The sequence below is a fragment of the Theobroma cacao genome, chromosome 2 (genome assembly GCF_053813885.1).
Source record: "Theobroma cacao isolate CCN51 chromosome 2, ASM5381388v1, whole genome shotgun sequence".
Lineage (NCBI taxonomy): Eukaryota > Viridiplantae > Streptophyta > Magnoliopsida > Malvales > Malvaceae > Theobroma > Theobroma cacao.
In genome coordinates, this window is record NC_142640.1 from 15700566 (window position 1) to 15723420 (window position 22855).

At 33.0% G+C, this 22855-nt stretch overlaps 1 non-coding gene and 1 pseudogene across 1 annotated transcript; one reads left to right on the forward strand and one right to left on the reverse strand.

Moving 5' to 3' along the window:
* Positions 1 to 16837: 16837 nt before the first annotated feature.
* On the reverse strand, positions 16838 to 19995 carry LOC108660654 (uncharacterized; annotated as a pseudogene).
* On the forward strand, positions 19463 to 19569 carry LOC148764099 (small nucleolar RNA R71). The gene has a single exon (XR_016024994.1). It is a non-coding gene; the product is annotated as a small nucleolar RNA R71 (small nucleolar RNA).
* Positions 19996 to 22855: the final 2860 nt, after the last annotated feature.

Below are 22855 nucleotides of genomic sequence, written 5' to 3' on the forward strand. Positions count from 1 at the left end.
ACACATATAAATGCCAAGTAAGATTAATTCATACCATCTTTTGTGCATGAACAACAAAGGGAACTAAACCACCAGTATACTTTGGAATGCTTAGTTCTTTTGGCATTAGGGTGTGAAACTTAAAATCATTTACGAAGTATCCTTTGTAACATCTTATCATACATCTTGGACCATGAGAGATTTCAAGTATACGTGGGTCAATTTCATCCCTACGTTCTGCAATCTTCCAACATGTAATACAAGATCAAGATTCTTTAATTTACATAAGTAATGCCTATTTGTTATTAAAAGTTCACTTCTAATTTACATAAACTTACATATTCCTTAAACCATTTCATGAATCTTGCATCACGTACTTTCTCCAACTCCTCTTCCGATATATGCACGTCTCTTTTCACCATATCATTAAATATCCTATCATCATATCCATAATTTACAAATTAAGTTCATTCTTATGATCAATCATTTAGGTTTATGGTAGAATAGTACTTAATATATGGGAGTATTTCTTCGTAATTCATTAAAACATATAACTCAGCAGCATAAAACTCATCCTTATTTAAAAATTGAGATTTATCTAATGGACCAAAAGCTCACCTAGGATGAGTGAAAATTGAAAGGCGACACGAGAGTCCACGTTTCCCCCATCATCATTACATGGCACTCTATTTAATCTTGTTTGCACAGTAGGTTCAAAATACAATGAGCGAAACAAGGAGATTTCCTCGATCATATAAGCCTCACATATAGATCCTTCAACAAATGTGCGATTTGTCACTTTCTTCTTCAAATCATGCAAAAACCTAAACGTCATAATATTCTTGATACTTAATAAGAACCTAAAACTCTTCTAATAAACTTTTAAAAAACAAATAACAGATATAGTACCTTTTAATTGGATACATCCATCAATACTGAATGAGTCCACTAACTTCTGCCTCATAAGGTAAATGAATTGGCAAATGCTCCATAGAGTTAAAGAAACCGAGAGGAAAGATCTTTTCTAGTTTGCATATAGTTTAACATATTTTTCCTTCCAAAGCTTTCATGTGATGTACATGTATTTAAGTTGAACATATATCTCTAAAAAAATGAGATATCTTAGTAATCGCATCCTAAATTGAGTGAGGAACCATATCACGAAAGACAATTGGGAGCAATCATTGAAAAAAAATATGACAATCATGACTTTTCATCCCATAAAATTTGTAACAGATCTCATTAACACACTGAGATATGTTCGATGTAAAACTATCAAGTAATCTCAATTGTTTCACCCAAGCATAAACAATATTTCTTTCTTCCTTACTTAAAGTGTATAAAGCCTTAGGCTTCAAAAAGTTTCCATTATTTTCCTCTAATTCCAATTCTAGATGCTTGCAATACACCTTCAAATCTTGTCGTGCCTTTAAGTTGTCTTTCATATTCCCCTTAACATCCATCATTGTGTTGAATATATTCTCAAATACGTTACGTTCAATATGCATCACATCTAGATTCTGATGAATAAAAAGTGTATGCTAATAAGGTAATTCCCAGAATATACTCTTTTTCACCCAATTATGACTTACATCGTAACCAGGAATCTTTTGTTCACAACATTTTGTTCTAAATGGGATATTAAAAAGTGAATTCAATCGTGACAATATTTCTTCACCTGATAATTGAGGAATTAAGAAGTCATGCTCGACTCTTTTTCTAAGAAATTTATCTCTCTGCCTCTTAAAAGGATGATTAAGTGGCAAAAATTATCGATGAAAATAAAAAAAACAAGGTTTCCTACCATGATCCAATATGAAAGACTTAGAGCGTTCCATGCAATAAGAACATGATAATCGTCCATGAGTGCTCCACCCTGACAACATATCATAAATAGAAAAATCATTAATTGTCCATAATAATGCTACCCTTAGTTGGAAATTTTATTTCCTATAAGCATCATATGTGATAACACCCTCAGTCCACAATACTTTCAACTCATCTATCAAAGATCTCAAGAAAACATCTATGTTTTGGTTTGGACTTTTCTTCCCCGAAATAACCATATTAAGATATATATATATATATATATATATGGTTGTTTCATACACATCCATGGGGTTAAATTGTACACAGTGAGCATTACTAGTCAAACAAAATAGGGTTTTGCAGTTGGTTCGAAAGGATTGAAATCATCAATACATAACCTTAGTCTGACATTTCGAGGTTCCATTGCAAATAACTCATGTGTGCGGTTAAAGTGTTGCCAAGCCTCACCATTAATAGGGTGTCTAAGTACCTCGTCATCACTTTGGCTCTGAGCATGCCACGTCATATGTTCAGCAATTTTTTCTGACATATAAAGCCTTTGAAGCCTTGGTATAAGTGGCAAGTAACGCAAAATCTTATAAGGAATTTTCTTCTGCCTTTTGACACTTGATTTCATCAGTTTATACCTAGGATGACCACACATCATACAATACTCCAAATCAGCAGTTTCCTTATAAAATAATATGCAATTATTTTTACAAGAATGAATTTTGATATATTCAAGTCCAAGTTTTTCCATCTTCTTTTTCATTCTATAGAAGTCACTAGGTAAAGTTTCATCTGATGGCAACATATTCTTTAATATCTCCAACGAACGATCAAAACACGATTCACTCAAATTAAACTCTGATTTAACATTTAAAAGTTGCGACACAACTGAAAGCGTTGTATACTTTGTGCAACCTAACCACAAAGGTTCATCCGCGTTCGTTAACAAAGAGTGAAAGCTACCCGCATTTAGATTTGGATTTTCCTCCATAAATCTTGATCGATTACAATGACTAGAATTGAAAGCAACTTCCGGACCCATAGCATCCCTAACCATTTTAGCATATGGATTTTCTATTTCCCCTTCATATGTAGGTTCCTAATATTCCCCATGACTAGCATATGGTTCTCCTTGCATGTCATCTCCACTTCTAGATGATGGTCCAACATCATATTCCCCATGTAAACTCCATATTGTGTAAGCACCAGTAAAACACTTTTTTAAGATGTGCTCCGTCACCTTATCGAAATTTACAAACTTGTTGTTGCTACACTGAGAGCAGGGACATTTAATCTTACTCTCCCACATAAATGTATGGTTAGAAAATGCAAAATCAATGAATTCTTTAACTCCATTTATAAATTCATCTTTAATGAATCCATCAGAAGTTAGTCAATTGTACATCCAAAATCGATCTCCTGCCATTTTGTAACCCTAAGTTTCATAGAATATGACAATCAAGAGAAATTCCCATTCATGCTTACAATTAAAAATGTTAAAAAAACATGTTGTTATGAAATACATTTAAACATTTTAAAATATAAATTAAAATAATATAATAACATGTCAAGATAGTAAAATTAATCTCGCACAATTTTTTTAAAAAAAGAAATATTGTAGAGGATTGAAAAAAAAATCTATCAAGCTAAGATCAAATTAATTTTTTAATTTGAAAGTAGAAAATATCTTACTCAAATGTAACACAAAAACCAATCTCAATAAACCAAACAATACCATCTCACTATCCAAAAAAACATTATTATATATATCAAGACCATCAGTGTGTAACTCACAAAGGAGTAAACTTGTTCTCCCCAAAATTATACTAACCTGCAACCAAAGAAGCCTCTATTTGTAGACAAACTAGAAGGATGTGATGCTTTGAGAATGTGATGCTTTGTCTAATCAATCAACCTGCTATAGATTAAGAGAAGTCTCAACCAAAGTTGTCAATGCGATTATGATGAATGCTTTAGTTTCTCTATTAAAGTAGTGCACTTTATACTAATTGAAAGCATCATTGAAAAAAAAAAAGTTAAGCATAGAAAACAAGGAACCGCGCCATGTAGTTCCTTGTCCAAAGTTTAATGCACAAAGCATATCTTCAAACCATAAATGCCTTTTTGATGCAATAAAAGTCTACAGCCTCCTTGAGCCTATTTTCCACAAAATGTTTACTCTTAAATCTAGCTTAAGTAATTCCATGTCGCTATAAAATCTTTAAGCATAACTATAGTGAAATATTTAGAGATTCGATTTTAATAGTAGTCAAACTTTTTCAATTTACTCAATAGTAGTGAAAGATTTAGAGATTTGATTTTAATAAGTAGTCGGTGACTTTTTATTTCAATGGTGGCCTAACATTTTCTCAGAGAATCACATAATCATCAAGCAATCAAAAAATGCCCGATCACAATCACCAATCAACCCCCCCCCCCCCCCCCCCCCCCCAAATTTCTGTATCATATGATAACATCCTTTAAATATGAACTTCATTAGTGATTTAATGACAGATTATGTTGATTCTTTTAACATTTTAATTCTCCTATAATCCAAACTTTTCCCTTAAAAAGAGGATTGTGTGGCTAGGATTTATAGTTTAAAATAATAAAATATAAATGTTATGCAGTTGAATTTCAAGAGAAAAAAAAATCATTAAGAAAGCCTTAATGATGATGATTGAGTTAAACTACAAAGAATTTGATTTATTGATTTTTTTTAACCCAACACAATTGCAGCATTATATGTTCTTTTTTCCTCTTTAACATTTTAAAAAAAAAAGAAACAAATTACAGGATTTGCTTTGTGACTGATAAGGATTACAAGTATAATTCTAATTTTGAAATTTTTTTAATCCTCAACAGTGATATGAGATTTGTTTGAATCAACATTTAGGATGAATAGATAATGGAGAAATTCCAGATAGTTCAATATTTAATTTTTGCCTTATATTAATAGTATGAAAAGCAACTTCCACGTGTGAGATTACATTCTTTAGGTGAGCAATGTCCTTTTCATTTCAGTTTAATCATGTTTATATGATTTTTTTTTTTTTAAAAAAAAGAACATCAAGATTTTTATTGATGAAGACTGTACAGACAAGCACCCAAAATTATTATGATAAAATTTGTGAGAGTGGCAAAGTTCTGCTGGCTCAAACCGCAGACTAAAAACATCATGGTAATCCAGTAGAAACCAACGGTTAGTCTCAAATACTTAGCAACATACCAGCAACATAGAAGAGTTTTCAAACAATGCTACCTTCAAGAACAGCAATCATCCGGTCATCACACTTCTGTCCCAGAAACATAGTCACACCAGACAATGTACATCTAGCAAAGCAGAGGATCAACCCCCAATATTAATACCATCCACCACAAAACCCCAGCAAATCGGTAGGAAAAAAAATTGGGCTTTTGTTCACTGGAATTGTTATCATCTTGCAGGTTGATGTTGTTAGGTTCCTGGTTTTCAAGAGAAGGCAGTTGTTGAAAGTCAAAGGTACATACGAGACTTGCTCTTCTTCTTCATGAAATTTCCGCCAAGTTTTTCAGTTGCATTTGCATTTCAATTCTTTTTGGGAAGTTCTTTTATTGGATTGAGAAAATTCTTTGATGAGCTGAGATAAAGGATTACGTATATCACGGATGTGGGTCCCTGCTGAGATCCTCTGTAAATGGGTAATTGCTGATTGAAATTTTTGTTTTAATCTTGTTACTGTTTGTCTGCTGATTCTTTCCGTGGGGTTATTTAGTTTTGTCTACACGTCCTGTAATTCAACTTAGAAGAAAAGCTTTTAAACTTTTGCCTCAACTTTTCTTTACCTTGTTTTTACTAACTTGTTTGACTCTATAACAATGCTAGGAATCATGGAAGGAATATAATGAATTTGTAAACATTTTCTTTTGTCTTTTCATTGTTTATTTTTTTTACCTATATTTGAGAGACGAACGCTTCTTGTATTATTGACTTGTCGCCATTAATTATGTACTCGTGTGATGTAAATTTATTGGGTTAGTTGCATTCACTCTAGGATGTTATGTAAGACTGATGATGCCTTGACTCTTGAGGTGATAAGTCGTAATCTGGTACAGTTTTGTGATCTAACTTTCTTAGATACCTTGTTGGATGTTTTCTTTTATTAAAGCATGCTATTACACACTATGTTATGCACTATGATGTTGTGAGTCTTTAAGATTATTTCCTATTTTAGGCCTTTTTCCCCCCAAAAGAAGGTGCCTCTGAGTTGTAGAATAATCTAGTAAGTTATTGTTAACGACACTAATGGAAGCACAAAGAACCGGCTTTTTGGATTAAACGTATGAATTCTAGGCCTAGGCATTGGAAAATTAGACTGCTTAGTTCTTGCTGATTTAGAACTTGTGACACTACCTTCAGTAATTGGGCTTCTGGACAGATGTGTGTCATTGTTGCATTGTTGTACAATTTTGCATTTATGTGCCGTATAAATTGATTTTACCTCAGCATTACCTAAATGTTAAATAGATTGAATTGTGATTCTGTCTTTTATATGATTATGCAGTGCTTTTTAAAAGCAACCTACCATATGAAATGTTATGTATGCATATTTTCTTTTAGTGGTTTGGGTTGAGGGAGCAGGTGATGAGCTGAAGATACTTTTGGTATTGGAATTTTCTGAGTTTCCAACTACTGAAGAAGTTGAATGGTATTCATTAATTCTTTATAAGCTTATATTGAACATCAACATACTTTCTGCATTTGCTGCTACTTGCCAAAGGAAATATTCTGAATATTCCCATGAAGAAATCTGCTTCATACCTAGAATATGGCTGTTACATTTTGGTGGTAACTTGGCAGTTATCTAGTTGTCTTAGTCAAATAGGTAAACCAAACCCTAATTATATTTTTGCAATTTTTTAGGAATAAGATGATATACCAAACGAAACTTAAAAATAAAAAAATGAAAAAAAAATAGAAGGAGAAAAGAAACAGAAACTCATGGAGATTTACGTCCGAATCGTTTCTCTCTTACGCAACTGCCTTCCAAATCGAAGGGAGAGAAATCCTTGTGAAAAGACAAAGCAAAACACAAGATCACAAACCCTACAAAACTATGCAATTCAAACCATAGTCAGCCAAACACAAAAAGGAAAAATTGAAGCAAAAGAGTCATACAAAAACAAAAGGAAAAAGTTCCAGCCCAGAGATTGGACGGTTCACAATCTAGGAGGCTCGGCTTCAGTTTTTCTTTGGGAGTTGTTTGCTTCGGGTTCTGGTATCTTTAAGAGCTTTTTTAGACCTCAGTTCAAAAGGAAAAGAAAGGTGAAGGGAGGTCGTAGAAAGCCCGACGACAGATAGGGACGACGAAGGAGGAGCGATTCGTTTCTAGGTTTTGGAGAGAGGGAAGAGGGATTGATAAACAAAATAACAAAAGCAATGGAAGAAAAAGAGAGTGGCACACCGTTTAGTAGAAAGAATGTCCTGTAAAAAGGAGTAGGGCTCTAGCCCATGAACGCCCATTAGGGAAAGTCCAAGGCTGTTGGGCTTAAATCCAACCTATTGAATAAGTCTTTAGACCCTTTTTATATTTTTCAACCTATTTCATTTTCATCCACACACAAGTTTGAGTCTCTATAGTTTCTATATCAACAAAAGTTTAAATAATTTATATTTTATTAATAAATAAATAAAATTTAAATATATAAATAAATCTTAATATATTTATATTAAACTTATTATGTAATGAATAATTAATAATAATAATAATATCTTTAGATATTTATAACATATTAGACATTAATGTACAATGTAACATATTTATTATTATTAAATGATAAACAAAATTAATATTATTTTATTATTTATTTATAATATATTTATTAATTATTAACTAAATTTATCATTTTGTAAAATATTAATTACTTATTTATAATAAGCATAAGTAATTTTGTAAAAACTAAGATAATAATTACTAATAAAGTTATTAAAATATAATCATATAAATAAAGTTAATAAAGTTACTAATAAAGGTTATAATTACTAATAAACTATTATTAGTTTTTGTTTAATAGATTATTGAATTTTATCACCTATTTTTATGAAAGAAAACATATTTATATTTTTAATATTGTAAAATCTAGTATGTGTATATTTAATTTTATTAATATATTTCCTATAAAAGATTAATAAAATTTTAAAAAATTCTTAATATATTTTAAATAAAAAATTTAAAGAATAGTAATACTGACGGAATTTTCAAACGAAAAATTTCATTGAAAAATCTGGTGGGCTTTAAATTTTTTTTTAGCCTTAAACTTTCCAACAGATTTCCAACGAATTATTTTTCGTTGGAAATTTCTAACGAAAATCCGTCGGAAATTCTGTTGGAACGTTTGGAGGCAATAAAATTTTTTTGTGCCAAAAATTTTTTTGACAGATTTCCAACAGAATTTATCCATTGGAATTATTCCATTGGAAATCCGTCGTAAAAAGTCACAAGAAATTTTCATCGAAATTCTGTTAGAAATTTTCAACGAAAAATTTCCAACGAAATTCTATCCGTGGGAGAAAACTAATTTTCTTGTATTGTTTTAGAGGCTTTGTCAATAGGTATTTATAAGCATTGAAGAATGTACCCGTTAAAGCAAATTTGAAATGAACTTTCGTACGTTCTGGCTAATTTCCACATTTTTGTCGCACATGGAAAATCGATTCTTTGATCAAGAGTTGTCGGTTCTTCATAAAGTTTAGAACTCTTTATTTTTTGAGTATTAATTATTCTTTCCTAGGATGTTAGTTCTTCATAAAGTTTGAAACTTTTTCTTTTTGGACAATTGATTCTTCTTTCCTTAGATGTCGGTTTTTCCTCAACTTGTTTCAAAGGTGACATCTTTACATTTTTAGAGAATCGATTCTTCTTCCTCAAGGTGTTAGTTCTTCACTATAGATTAGGGCCAAAATTTGAATTTCAACTTGATTTTTAATGTTATAATCTTATCCATTCACACCATCTTTTTCTTTTTCACCAAGTTTTTGATTTTTTCTTTTGGTGCTTTAAGAACCGATATCTTTTTTACGTAGAATCGATTTTTGGTCTCCAGACTTGTGCTCTTTGGTTCATTCTTCACTCAAAACCAGCATTTGCTATATGAAGAATCAATTCTTTCTTCTTGTATTTTTGCCTTCTGCATTCTGTTCTCCCAAAATTGATTTTTGCTCTCGAAGGCGTTGGTTATTCTCAATTCTAGTAGCCTCTATTTTCCAAGAACTAGCTCCTTCTTTTCTCAAGATCGATTCTTCACTGTTTCTTTCTGCTAAGAACTAACCTCTCCCATTTTTATAATTGATTCCTCTTATGATAAACAAATAAATTTTTCTTTCTTCTCATTTAAGAATCAAACCTTTACATTTGATAATTCAATTTTTAGACAAGCACTTTGAGTTTAAAAACAAAAACTCTTTGAGAAAACTTAGAAACGTATCTTTAAGTTCAAAAGTATTATCATTCACTTTCAAAACATATTCAATCAATCTTAGTATTTCAAGCTATCTTTCTTTGTAAAATCAGCTTCAAAACCTCCTTGAGAATTTTCTTCAGATTCAGAAGCATCTTTCATTAATTTTCAAACCATATTAGGTTAATCAATTTTGTTATTTCAAAACCAAGATAAAGCTAATAATCTCCCTCTTTTTGATATGACAAAATTAAGAGCTAAATTTACTCATTAAAGAACTCCCCTTAAAATTGTGCTCATGATTTCAAAAGGTTTCAAAACCAAGAAAAAAGAATTGAAAACATTTTTCTCAAGTAGAACTCTCCCTGAATTTGTGCTCTTTTTAAAAAGATTTACATTTGAGTTTGAAAGCATTTTGAGAATATTTTTGGAAAATCCAACCATGAGATTTTGAGAAGTTAAGCTTAGGTGTCAGTTAAAATCCTACTACGCAAGTATATGTATCGAATAGATAGTATATTAGTAAGTAGGATATCGATCCCACAGGGAATTAATCTAAAACTTTACTAAGTACTAAAATTAGAACAATTTAATCTTATCCAAATAATCAAAATTAAATAATTGATTAAAACTAAAATTAAAACCAATAAGAAAAATCAAAATAATAACTTGAGAAAATATCAAATCAAACTAGCCTAGGATCACAATATCCCTCACACTTCATCTAAGTCTTACCTTTCTTACTTAACTTATTTCAATGGGTTGAATTGCTAACCTAGAGTCCTAAATTATTTATAAGGGTCTCCCAACTCAACTTATAAAAATATATATTTAACCAAAACACTATATCCCTATGTGATTTGAAATTAAAACAGACTCATTAAGTTCAGGCTCTAATCTGGCTACATACGGCCTATAAGTATATCCCTATCCAATACTCAAATCAATTAATTTGATCATACGCTATCCCAATTTTAGTATACTCTAAACTCCCTTTCCGAAGTTTGTTTAGGTTCCTAAATCAATTTAATTGGTGATTAGGCAATTAAAAGCATTAAGAACAAATTGGAATAAACAATTCAAATCCCATTAAAAATAAGTAAGAAAGAGATTAAAAATCTAGACTACATGTGAGTTCAATTGCAATCCTAGAAAAAGAAATTTAGCTACTCATAATTGTAAAATAAAATAACATTGTATAAAATTCAACCATTGAAAGTATCAAGAAAGATAAAAGTTAAGGAAGAAAACAAAACAATATTCTCCGCCTTGATCTTCAAGTTTCAGCCTTAACTTCTAGTTTCTTGAATCTCCCAAAGGTTGTCTTCTTAATGTTGTCAAAACATATCCTATTTATACTAATACATTAAACCTAAAGTTCCTTAAGCTGACCTAGGGTTTATTTGGGCTTAAGAATGTAATAAAAGGCCCAAAAATCAATTATTAGTCTTTACAAATTTTCATTCCCGGCACAGTACGTCCAGCCATTTTCCAACACGATTTTCTCTATCTTCAAGGCAGAACTGGGCAAAGTGATCTTCATTAAAGTTGTAGCTCTGTCTCTTAGCTTTCCAATTGTCCAAGAATCGCATCATTTAAAGTTCCGTAACTTGAGATATGTTCAAAATACCAAAATATACGCAAGTAGATTCTAGGTCTTTCAACACCTTACTTTCCAAAATTAAGCCCAATCACTTTTAATCCTAAAAAAAATAAAAACCAATAAATAATAACTAAAATAAAAGGAATAATATAAAATTAAAATAACTCACTAAAAAGTACCTAATCATAAAAACATCTAAAAAATAATTAAATTATAATTGAAAATTGAGGACTTAGCTAATATTTAATAACAAAATTAGAGTAAAATAATTCTATAAAATAAAATTGTCACACCTCCAAACTTAAGATTTTGCTAGTCCTCGAGCAAAAGAAAATCACAAAAAGAAAACTAAAACATTAACAAAAATCCTTAAACGAGAGATAGAAATACCAAATCATGATTTCCCAATTTTTCCTCAAAAATTAACTCCAATTCCAACTTAAGGTAACATACAGCTAATCCTTAAATTCATGCATCAATTCAAGTGAAACTTAATTCTCGAATGGACTTCCCGTGTGTGTGTGAATACCCTCTTACAAAGAATATCATGCAATTCAAATTAATTTATGCCAAATCTAAGCATAGATTAGTACTAAGATCCCATAAGTTTGCTTTTCATCTCTCTCTCCACTAATGTAGATTAACACTAATGCAAGAATCAATAGGTCTTTATAAAGCTTGTAATGTAAGGCTAAAGTCAAGGTATGATAAAGGATATATTTAGGCTCAAATTCACCCTAAGCACTTAATCAATCTAGATCATATAAAGAGCTCAATTTTTTTTTTTTTGTATATCACCCCCAAACTTGAAGTAAACTTTCCTTTGTACAACACACTTTATTCCTTTTCTTTTTCTCTCTTTTTTTTTTTAACCCCCAAACTTATTTTTGACAATTATAGACTAGGGGTAATTTTACTAACAACTTTCACCTTTTTTTTTTTTTGCACTTTCTCCCTCACTTTATTCTTAAGCTCAAATCATTCTTTAGAAAGATTAAAATACTTAGAGAGTGAAAGGTTCAAATTGCATGGAATTAGATAAACAGGGCAAGGCTAATATAACTATGTAATTACAAGAAAAAGGTAAATTAGGCTAAAAAAGAGTGACTAAGAATAAATATAACAAGGTAGGCTCAAAAAGGCTCAAACGATCCAAATATGGCCTAAATCACTTCCTATCCTAAGTGTTATCTAAGATTTCACCTCGAGAGAGAATCAAACAAATTCTAGAATTCTTGACTTCACTATACTTTTTCATCAACATAAAATTTCTCTAAATCACACAAAAATTCTAAATAAAAGAGTATAGTGCTCAAATTATTGGAAATCACATTCTAAAATAAAGCTAACACAAGAATATCACATAAAATTAAATCCTAACTATATGCTTCCCAAAAGCAAAGAATCAAAAAATAATTAAAATATCATCCTAGGATTGGGACAATCAAGAATAAGATATAACTATCTAAAAAAAATTTTTTTTAACACAACAAAACATGCAAATCACAAATTCTAAACTACTCCCCCAAACTTAGAATGAACATTGTCCTCAATGTGATAAAATAAATTAACAGACAAGGGACAAGAATACTCCCCTCACTCCAAATCGGTAGTCTACAAGTTCGCAGCATCAGCACCACCAAAATCATCTTCAAAGTCAGAATCCGTAGGTAACGAAGGAAAAGTAGACATATCCATCCCAACGTGTGTAGCATAGGCTCGCATCATCTGTTCAATTGCCTGATTCTGCCTTTCTTGACGATCTAAATGACGATCGATGCACTCCATCCATTGAGCAACACAACGTGTGGGCACTGCTTGTGGAGGTGGGATAGCAGCTTGGGAAGAACTACCAGCAACTTGTGTAGATTCCTCTAATCTCTGAAGAATGCCCACGGTGATAGGAAGTTTTGGTTGTTGAAGTTCTTCTTTATCACTCAATTGCACACCAGCTTGCGCACATAAGGCAGTGATGAGGGAAGGAAAACCTATACCATCTCGTTTAGTGCGACCCGTATGTAGGATGGCATGGGAGATAACCTTACCAACATCAATGGATTTATGTGTGACAATAGCATAAATAAGCACTGCACGATCCTTCGTGACATCACTGATATGAGTGGAAGGGAGTAACCGTGCTGCTACAAAATGTAACCAAACTTTCAACTCTTTTTTCATGACACTCTGTTTGAAGGAAACTGGCTCACCATGCGATGTCTTCCATTGAGCTCCTTCAATGCACAACGTTGATATAATCTCATTGCAATCCTGATGATCGCCCAAATAGAACAAATGCCACACCATTAACATGCTCAACCACATTCGCATAAAACTCTCGTACTACAGGAACCACTACTGCATCAGGTTGGTGACAAAATTGACGCCAATATCTGTCACGAATCAGGTCATTAATCTCCTTGTAAGGCAGAATGGGGATCTCTATTCCTCGTTCGGGAATGGGCACTTTGTTGATCAAGGATGTATGATAGCGCGCAGAGGCTTTGGCAGATATAAACTTCAATCTATCAAAAGATCCACTAGAACTTGGCTTGGATCGTTTTGGTGCCATTCCTGCAAAAGAAAGTTAATTATTAAAACAAATTCAGAGGAAAAATATGCAAGTAGTATTGTATCAACAAGCATGAAAATATGAAAGATTTATAAGCATGAGCTTAATTAGTGCCTGTCCAATGTAACAAATCAAATTCAAGATTTCCATTGACAATTTTACTTCTTGAGATGCAGACTAAAGTTCCTTTAGCTCACAACATTAAGATAGCCTTCTCATAATCATAGTTTTCACAATGCCACAATTCAATAAAATAAAAAAAATTCTATGACAATGTATGCATCCAAACTTACTAGATATGGCATGTGTTGCACCACAATTCCAAAATTTATTTCTACTTATTCAACCGAGCATCTAAAAATTTAATCAACCCATCATGTACTCACATCAACAAAGATTGTGTCAAGTCTATTGTCAACAGCACAAAGTTCCATGGATCCATTAAATGGGTAACAGAAATTAAGCACTAATCACTAAATTTTCTGCACTTTAAGCATCATATATGAGGAAGTATGAAAAAACCCATAAATAAGTAGGCACAATGGACACATTCAAGGAGCAAAAATTACATGATTTACAATTAACATCAACATCATCTTCTCTCTATATAAAAACAATGGAAAAAGAAATATTTGCAGGAGAGAAGGAGGAATGGTTACTTGAAGAGTGTAACAAGTGCAGAAAAAAAAATATCTAACTATAAATCAACTGCAGAATTTTTGGAGTGAAAAGGAAAAAGAGAGAAGCAAGAGAGTTGCAGTAGAAGAATGGGGGATTGTGTGTGTGTGGCGGCAGGAGACAAAGAAAGTGAAAGAAGAAGAAGAGGAGAACACAAAATAAAATTTGTTTTAAAGGGTTAGGGCTGGGCCCCAACCTAGCACCGCGGCCCTGACTTGTGAGGGTCGTGGTGCTCAACTTCTCTATCCCGAAGCATCATGCTTCGGGTTTGAGCACTGCGCGCTCAGCTCGTATGTATTTTAGTCTTTTGTTCAACACCGCGGTGCTTAAAGTGAAGGTCGCGACGCTGAAACATTCTGTTTGGGCCCATTCTCTCTTGCTTTATCCAGCGTCGCGGTTCTCCATTTGAGGGCTACGGCGTTGAAACTTTCTATTTCAGCGCACATATTGGCACCTTTCAAGGCCGCAGCTCTCAAATTGAGGGCCGCAACTTTAAAGTTTTTTTTTTTTTAATCCAATGACCTGCGAAAAGAAAAAAATATAGATTAAAATAAAAAAATAAAAAAATAAAAAAAATAAAAAAAAATAAAAGATAATAAAAAAATGAAAAAAAATAAAAACGAGTAAGGTTAAGAAGCTTAGGTTCCTCCCAAGAAGCACTTCATTTATAGTCTTCGGCTGGACTGTCTTGGACTTTAGGCCGTATCAAGCAAGTGAATTGAGGACTTTTGACTATTAATTTCGCCTCCCCAATAATGCTTTAATCTTTGTCCATTGACTTTAAATTTTCGACTATTTGTCCCTCTAACTTCGATTGCTCCATGTGGGAATACCTCATTGACAATAAAAGGACCAGACCACCTTGATTTGAGCTTTCTCAAAAATAATTTCAAGCGAGAATTAAAGAGCAACACTGCTTGTCCTGGCTCAAAGCTTCTTGCTAGTATCTTCTTATCATGCCATTGCTTTGTTTTCTCTTTGTAGAGTTTGGCATTCTCATAAGCTTGAAGGCGAAATTCATCAAGTTCATTTAATTGCAACAACCTTTGCTCACCTGTTGTTTGTAGATCAATATTTAATTTCTTCACAGCCCAATAAGCATTGTGTTCAAGTTCCACCGGTAAGTGACAAGCTTTTCCAAAGACCAACTTATATGGAGACATACCAATCGGGGTCTTGTAAGCAGTCCTATATGCCCACAGTGCATCATCCAGTCTCTTTGACCAATCTTTTCTTATGGGACACACGGTTTTCTCCAAAATCCTCTTGATTTCGCGATTCGATATTTTCGCTTGGCCACTAGTTTAAGGATGGTACGCAGTGGCGACCTTGTGTTTAACTCCATATTTTGTCAGAAGGGCATCAAAATATTTATTGCAAAAATGACTTCCCTCATCACTAATGATTACCCTTGGAGTGCCGAATCGAGTGAAAATATTCTTCTTGATGAAATTCATGACCACCTTCGAATCATTATGAGGAAAGGCTGCTGCTTCAACCCACTTGGAGACATAATCCACAGCTAGCAAAATGTATTTGTTGTTATATGAGGATATGAACGGACCCATGAAGTCAATACCCCATACATCAAACATTTCTATCTCCATGATGTTGTTGAGAGGCATCTCATGTCGCCTTGAGATATTTCCCACCCTTTGGCACCTGTCACAATGCAAGACAAAATTATGAGCATCTTTAAATAATGTAGGCTAATACAAACCTAATTGGAGGACTTTAGCAGCAGTCCTAGTTCCTCCAAAGTGTCCTCCATAATCTGAAGAATGGCAATGGTGAAGCACACTTTGAATCTCTTCCTCCAAGACACATTTTCTGAACATCTGGTATTTACACTGTTTGAACAAGTAAGGCTCATCCCAAAAATAAAATTTAACATCATGCAAAAATTTCTTTTTCTGATGAAAATTTAAATCAGGGGGAATAATATTGCTTACCAAATAGTTTACAAAATCAGCATACCAAGGAAGTGATTTCTTACCAACTTGAAGGATTTGTTCATCACGAAACATCTCTTTGATTAAGGTCGAATCCTTACCTTGAGCTTCAATTTCTAATCTTGAGAGGTGGTCTGCAACTTGATTTTCTTTTCCTTTTCTATCACGAATCTCAAGATCAAATTCTTGAAGTAAGAAGATCCACCTTATCAATCTTGGCTTAGTATCCTTCTTGGCAATCAAATACTTGATAGCTGAGTGATCAATGTACACTATCACCTTTGTCCCCACGAGATAGGAGTGAAATTTGTCAAAAGTAAAAACCACAGCCAAGAGCTCCTTTTCTGTCGTGGTATAATTTTTCTGAGCCTCATTCAAAGTCTTGCTAGCATAATAGATGGAATGGAAGATTTTATCCTTCCTTTGTCCCAAAACAGCTCCCACCGCATAATCACTTGCATCACACATTAGCTCAAAAGGAAAAGTCCAATCGGGACTAATTATGATAGGTGCAAATATTAATCTTTTCTTCAATTCATCAAAAGTAACAAGACATTCATTATCAAAATTAAATGGCACATCTTTCTCCAATAAATTGCAAAGTGGTTTAGAAATTTTTGAAAAATCCTTAATAAATCTTCTATAAAAACCAGCATGACCAAGAAAGCTTCTAATACCTTTGACATTTATTGGAGGTGGTAATTTCTTAATTGCTTCAATTTTTGCTTTATCTACTTCAATGCCATTACTAGAGATCTTGTGCCCAAGAACAATACCTTCTCGCACCATGAAGTGACATTTCTCCCAATTGAGCACCAAATTTGTCTCTTCGCACCTCTTGAGTACCCTAGCAAGATTTAAAAGACAATCATCAAAATTATTTCCAAAGACTGAGAAATCATCCATAAATGCCTCCAAGCATTTTTCCACCATGTTTGTGAATATGGCCATCATGCATCGTTGAAAGGTGGCAGGTGCATTACATAATCCAAATGGCATTCTTCTAAAAGCAAAGGTGCCATAAGGACATGTAAATGTAGTCTTTTCCTGATCTTTAGGAGCAATAGCAATTTGGTTATAGCTAGAATAACCATTTAGAAAACAATAATATTCCTTACCAGCCAAGCGATCTAACATTTGATCAATGAATGGAAAAAGGAAGTGATCTTTCCTTGTAGCTTTGTTGAGCTTGCAGTAGTCCATGCACACTCTCCATCCAGTCACCGTTCTTGTTGGAATGAGCTCATTATTGTCATTGGCCACCACAATCATTCTTCCTTTCTTAAGAACACATTGAACTGGACTTACCCATGAGCTATCAGAGATAGGGTAGATTATTCCGGCATCCAACCACTTGATGATTTCCTTCTTGACTACTTCCTTCATGATAGGATTTAATCTTCTTTGTTATTCAATTGTGGCTTTGTGATCTTCCTTAAGAAGAATTTTATGCATGCAAATAGAAGGGCTAATTCCCTTAATATCAGCTATGGTCCACCCTATTGCTTTCTTGAATGCTCTAAGTGTTCTCAATAATTTCTCCTCTTGTAAGCTAGTAAGAGCATCAGAAATAATAACCGAAAGAGTGGAAGATTTTCCAAGATAAGCATACCTCAAGTGTGCTGGTAGAGGTTTGAGTTCCAAAATAGATGGCTCCTCAATAGAAGGCTTAAAAGCTGGCACCAAAGAAGTTGAAATATCTAAAGACTCAAATTGATGATTAGTTCTAAATCTGGAGTGAGCATTCAACAAATTTGAATATTCAATAAACTCATCATCATCCCTATCAGAGTTAGCAAATAAACATGCTTCAAAAGGATCATTGGGATTTTCTTTTAAGAAAACATCATGTGTCAAATTGTTCACTACACTCACAGAAAAACAGTCTTCAGATGTGACAGGCAATTTTAAAGCTTTGAAAATATTAAATGTTACCTGTTGGTCTTGAACTCTCAAAGTAAGCTCACCTTTTTCAACATCAATTAAAGCTCTAGCAGTTGCTAAGAATGGCCTCCCAAGAATGATTGGAATTTGCCTATCTTCTTCCATGTCAAGAATTATAAAATCAACTGGAAAAATGAATTTATCTACCTTGACAAGAACATCTTCAATAATTCCCCTTGGGTACACATAAGAACGATCAGCCAATTTCAAAGTTACAAAAGTGGGTTTGCATTCCCCCAAACCAAGTTTCTCAAAAATTGACCAAGGCATTAAATTGATACTTGGACCTAAATCACTCAAAGCTTTTGTAAAAAAAAAATTACCAATAGTGTAAGGGATTGTGAAACTACCTAGATCTTTGAGTTTTAGTGGTAGCTTGTTTTGAAGAATTGCACTACACTCTTCTGTAAGGGAGATAGTTTCAAACTCACATAGCTTTATCTTTTTGGAGAGGATGTACTTCAAGAACTTGACATAACTAGGCATTTGTTCCAGAGCTTCAGCAAAAGGAATATTTATGTGTAATTTCTTGAAGACATTGATGAACTTCTGAAATTGCTTCTCAAGCTTTTGCTTTTGGAGCCTTTGGGGAAAAGGTGGTGGAGGATGAATGACTTGAGAAACTCCTTGATTTTTAGCCTTGACCTTCTCTTTCTGTTCGACTTCACTTTCTTTCTCACAAATTCTTTCATTATCAACATGTTCATTCTCAGTTTCAACTACTTTTTCATTCACCCCTTCAATCTCTTTTCCATTCCTTAAGGTGATTGCTTGGCATTGTTCCTTACCTTTAGGATTGATTTGTGTGTCACTAGGTAGGGAACCTTAAGGTCTACTATTGACGGAGTTTGCAAGTTGTCCCACTTGGGTTTCAAGATTTCTCAATGATGCTCCAAAGCTTTGAATTATCACATCATTCTTGGATATATACTGTAAAAGAAGTTCTTCCACTTGGGGCTTCTTTTCAAGAACTAGTGGTTTAACTTGCTGTTGAAATTCCAGAGGCATGTTGGGTTTTGGATTGGAAGGCCCTGCATTGTTATTCCATGAAAAATTGGGATGGTTTCTCCAACCAGGATTATAAGTATTGGAATATGGGTTGTTTTGCTGTCTGTTAAAGTTCCCCACAAACTGGACTGATTAGAATTGTATGGACATTGATCATTTGAATGGCCATCCCCACACATCTCACAAATTGAATTTTGAACTGCATGAACTCCCAATGTGTCAATCTTTTTGGACAGTGCAGCCACTTGCACAGCTAAGTTGCTCATTGTATCAATTTCATAGGCTCCAACAACTTTTCTTGAACCCGACCTTTCTGAAGGCCATTGATAATTATTTAAAGCCATCTCTTCCAATAAATTATATGCATCTGCAGCATTCTTACTCATCAATGCCCCACCAGCAGCAGCATCAATTGTGGTTTTAATTGACCCAATCAGCCCATTGTAGAATGTCTGAACTTGCAACCAATCAGGAAGTTCGTGATGTGGGCATCTTTGCAATGGTTCTTTAAACCTCTCCCAAGCTTCATACAAGGACTCACCATCAAATTGTGTGAATGAGGTGATATCGTTCCTCAACTTTGCAGTCTTTGCAGGTGAAAAGAATTTTGAGAGAAACTTTTGAGCCAACTCCTCCCATGTAGTGATAAACCCATTAGGCAGTGAATTAAGCCAATTTTTTGCTTTGTCCCTTAGAGAGAATGGAAACAGTCTCAATCTAATAGCATCATTAGTTACTCCATTGTATTTAAAAGTATTGTAAATCTCCAGGAAATTTACTAAATGAGTATTAGGATCATTACTAGGTAACCCACCAAACTGAACTGAAGACTGAATCATTTGAATATAGGCTGGTTTGATTTCAAAATTATTCGCATTGATGGAAAGTCTCTTAATGCTTTGGTGCAAACCTTGCAATAGAGGAACTGCATAATCTCACAATGCTCTATGTGCTTCGGGAACCACATTAATGGCATTATTACCATTATTAATGTTATCCTCAGCCATTGTTTGATTTGAAGCTGTAACTTGTAAATTCTCCCTTCGACGTCTTCTGAAAGTTCTTTCTATCTCAGGATCAAAGGGAACAAGATTCAAGTTGTTTCTTCTTTGCATACAATAACTAAAGATATCTGCAAAAAAACAAAATCTAAAATTAAAACAAGAAAAATAAAATTTGAGGTAAGACTAAATTGCTTGGTATTAGTATTAGTAATAAATCTAGAAAAAATTCCTCGGCAACGGCGTCAAAAACTTGTCAGTTAAAATCCTACTACGCAAGTATACGTATCGAATAGATAGTATATTAGCAAGTACGGTATCGATCCCACAAGGAATTAATCTAAAACTTTACTAAGTACTAAAATTAGAACAATTTAATCTTATCCAAATAATCAAAATTAAATAATTGATTAAAACTAAAATTAAAACCAATAAGAAAAATCAAAATAATAACTTGAGAAAATATCAAATCAAACTAGCCTAGGATCACAATATCCCTCACACTTCATCTAAGTCTTACCTCTCTTACTTAACTTATTTCAATGGGTTGAATTGCTAACCTAGAGTCCTAAATTATTTATAAGGGTATCTCGACTCAACCTATAAAAATATATATTTTAACCAAAACACTATATCCCTATGTGATTTGAAATTAAAACAGACTCATTAAGTTCAGGCTCTAATCTGGCTATATACGGCCTATAGGTATATCCCTATCCTGTACGCAAATCAATTAATTTGATCATATGCTATCCCAATTTTAGTCTACTCTAAACTCCTTTTCCCAAGTTTGTTTAGGTTCCTAAGTCAATTTAATTAGTGATCAGGCAATTAAAAGCATTAAGAACAAATTGGAATAAACAATTCAAATCCCATTAAAAATAAGTAAGAAAGAGATTAAAAATCTAGACTACATGTGAGTTCAATTGCAATCCTAGAAAAAGAAATTTAGCTACTCATAATTGTAAAATAAAATAACATTGTATAAAATTCAACCATTGCAAGTATCAAGAATGATAAAAGTTAAGGAAGAAAACAAAACAATATTCTCCGCCTTGATCTTCAAGTTTCAGCCTCAACTTCTAGTTTCTTGAATCTCCCAAAGGTTGTCTACTTAATGTTGTCAAAACATATCCTATTTATACTAATAGATTAAACCTAAAGTTCCTTAAGCTGACCTAGGGTTTATTTGGGCTTAAGAATGTAATAAAAGGCCCAAAAATCAATTATCAGTCTTTACAAATTTTCATTCTCGGCACAGTACATCCAGCCATTTTTCGACGCGATTTTCTCTATCTTCAAAGCAGAACTGGGCAAAGTGATCTTCATGAAAGTTGTAGCTCTGTCTCTTAGCTTTCCAATGTTCTAAGAATCACATCATTTAAGGTTCTTTATCTCAAGATATGTTCAAAATACCGAAACATACGCAAGTAGATTCTAGGTCTTTCGACACCTTACTTTCCAAAATTAAGCCCAATCACTTTTAATCCTAAAAAAATATAAAAACCAATAAATAATAACTAAAATAAAAGGAATAACATAAAATTAAAATAACTCACTAAAAAGTACCTAATCATAAAAACATCTAAAAAATAATTAAATTATAATTGAAAATTGAGGACTTAGCTAATATTTAATAACAAAATTAGAGTAAAATAATTCTATAAAATAGAATTATCATTAGGCTTTTAGAAAATTTTGCTCACAATATTCTTCCTCTTTTGTTATATTATAAAGGAACCAAAAATTGAGCATAAGAATATAAAGCTCATAGATAGCACACAACAATAGCAACAAGAGTGTATCAAGTATGTGCACAAGGAATTGAGCAAAAGATGTATTTCATTAATTACAATATACACAAGGAACATTTGCAATACAATCACACATCAAAATAGAACAGAAAAATGTATGCAAATGTTTTGTTATATAAATGAGCATAAGGTTTAGGAGTTGGATCAGAATCAGAGTCAGTGTCTAATTTAGAGCTGTCATCAATGTTGTGAATGATTGTGAATTTGGTTCTGTCCATCCTATCATTTAGTTTTTTTTGATTATGTACTACGTCTATCTGATTTTGCACCTGTTATTTTATTCTTTCTCCAAGCTTGTCAATTGTTTCTTGCATTTTTTCAATTGCATAACAGCAATGATCAAAGATATTTTGGAATTGAGGAACAAATTTAGCAATTGTTTCTTCAATTTTCTCCTTAATTTTTCCAAGATTTTGTTCAATCATTCTTGCTTGTACCTTGGCACTTAAATATTGGTAGGTTCCTTGACTCATACATATTGTGCTAAGTTGGCCGTGTGACCTATGTGCAACTTGAGGAATGAGTGTTGATGCGGAGGTAGGTGCTATAGGTTGCACAAGTTGACTTCTTGGTACTGGTTGCTCAACTTGTATTCTTTCTTGTGCTTCATCCTTTTTTACCCAACTATTTTGTTTAGCATTGTATTCATAACTCATTCTTCCAAGTGTGTTATTGTTCAAGAATTTGATTTTATTCTACATTTTGGGTTTGTCAAAGCTAATGTTGATTTTCAACTTATCAATTAATTCACAATCATTCCATACACCAGATTGTTTCTTACCCCTCAAACTAGATATTTCATGTCTCTAAAGATGAACTATGCAAGATCAATAGGAGTTCTTATTTTCATATGGTGCATAAACCACATTTCCTCACTTGTCACTATTGCATGTTTGGTTCCAAATGGCTTTCTATTGTAGAAAATAATAAGGTGAATAATTATATCATGAAGGCTAAGCCTTGATGCACTATTGGGAAATTTAGCTGTTGTGATTGGTCTTACCAAAAACCCAGCATTTAATTCATCTTTTGAAATTGCATTTTCCTCACTC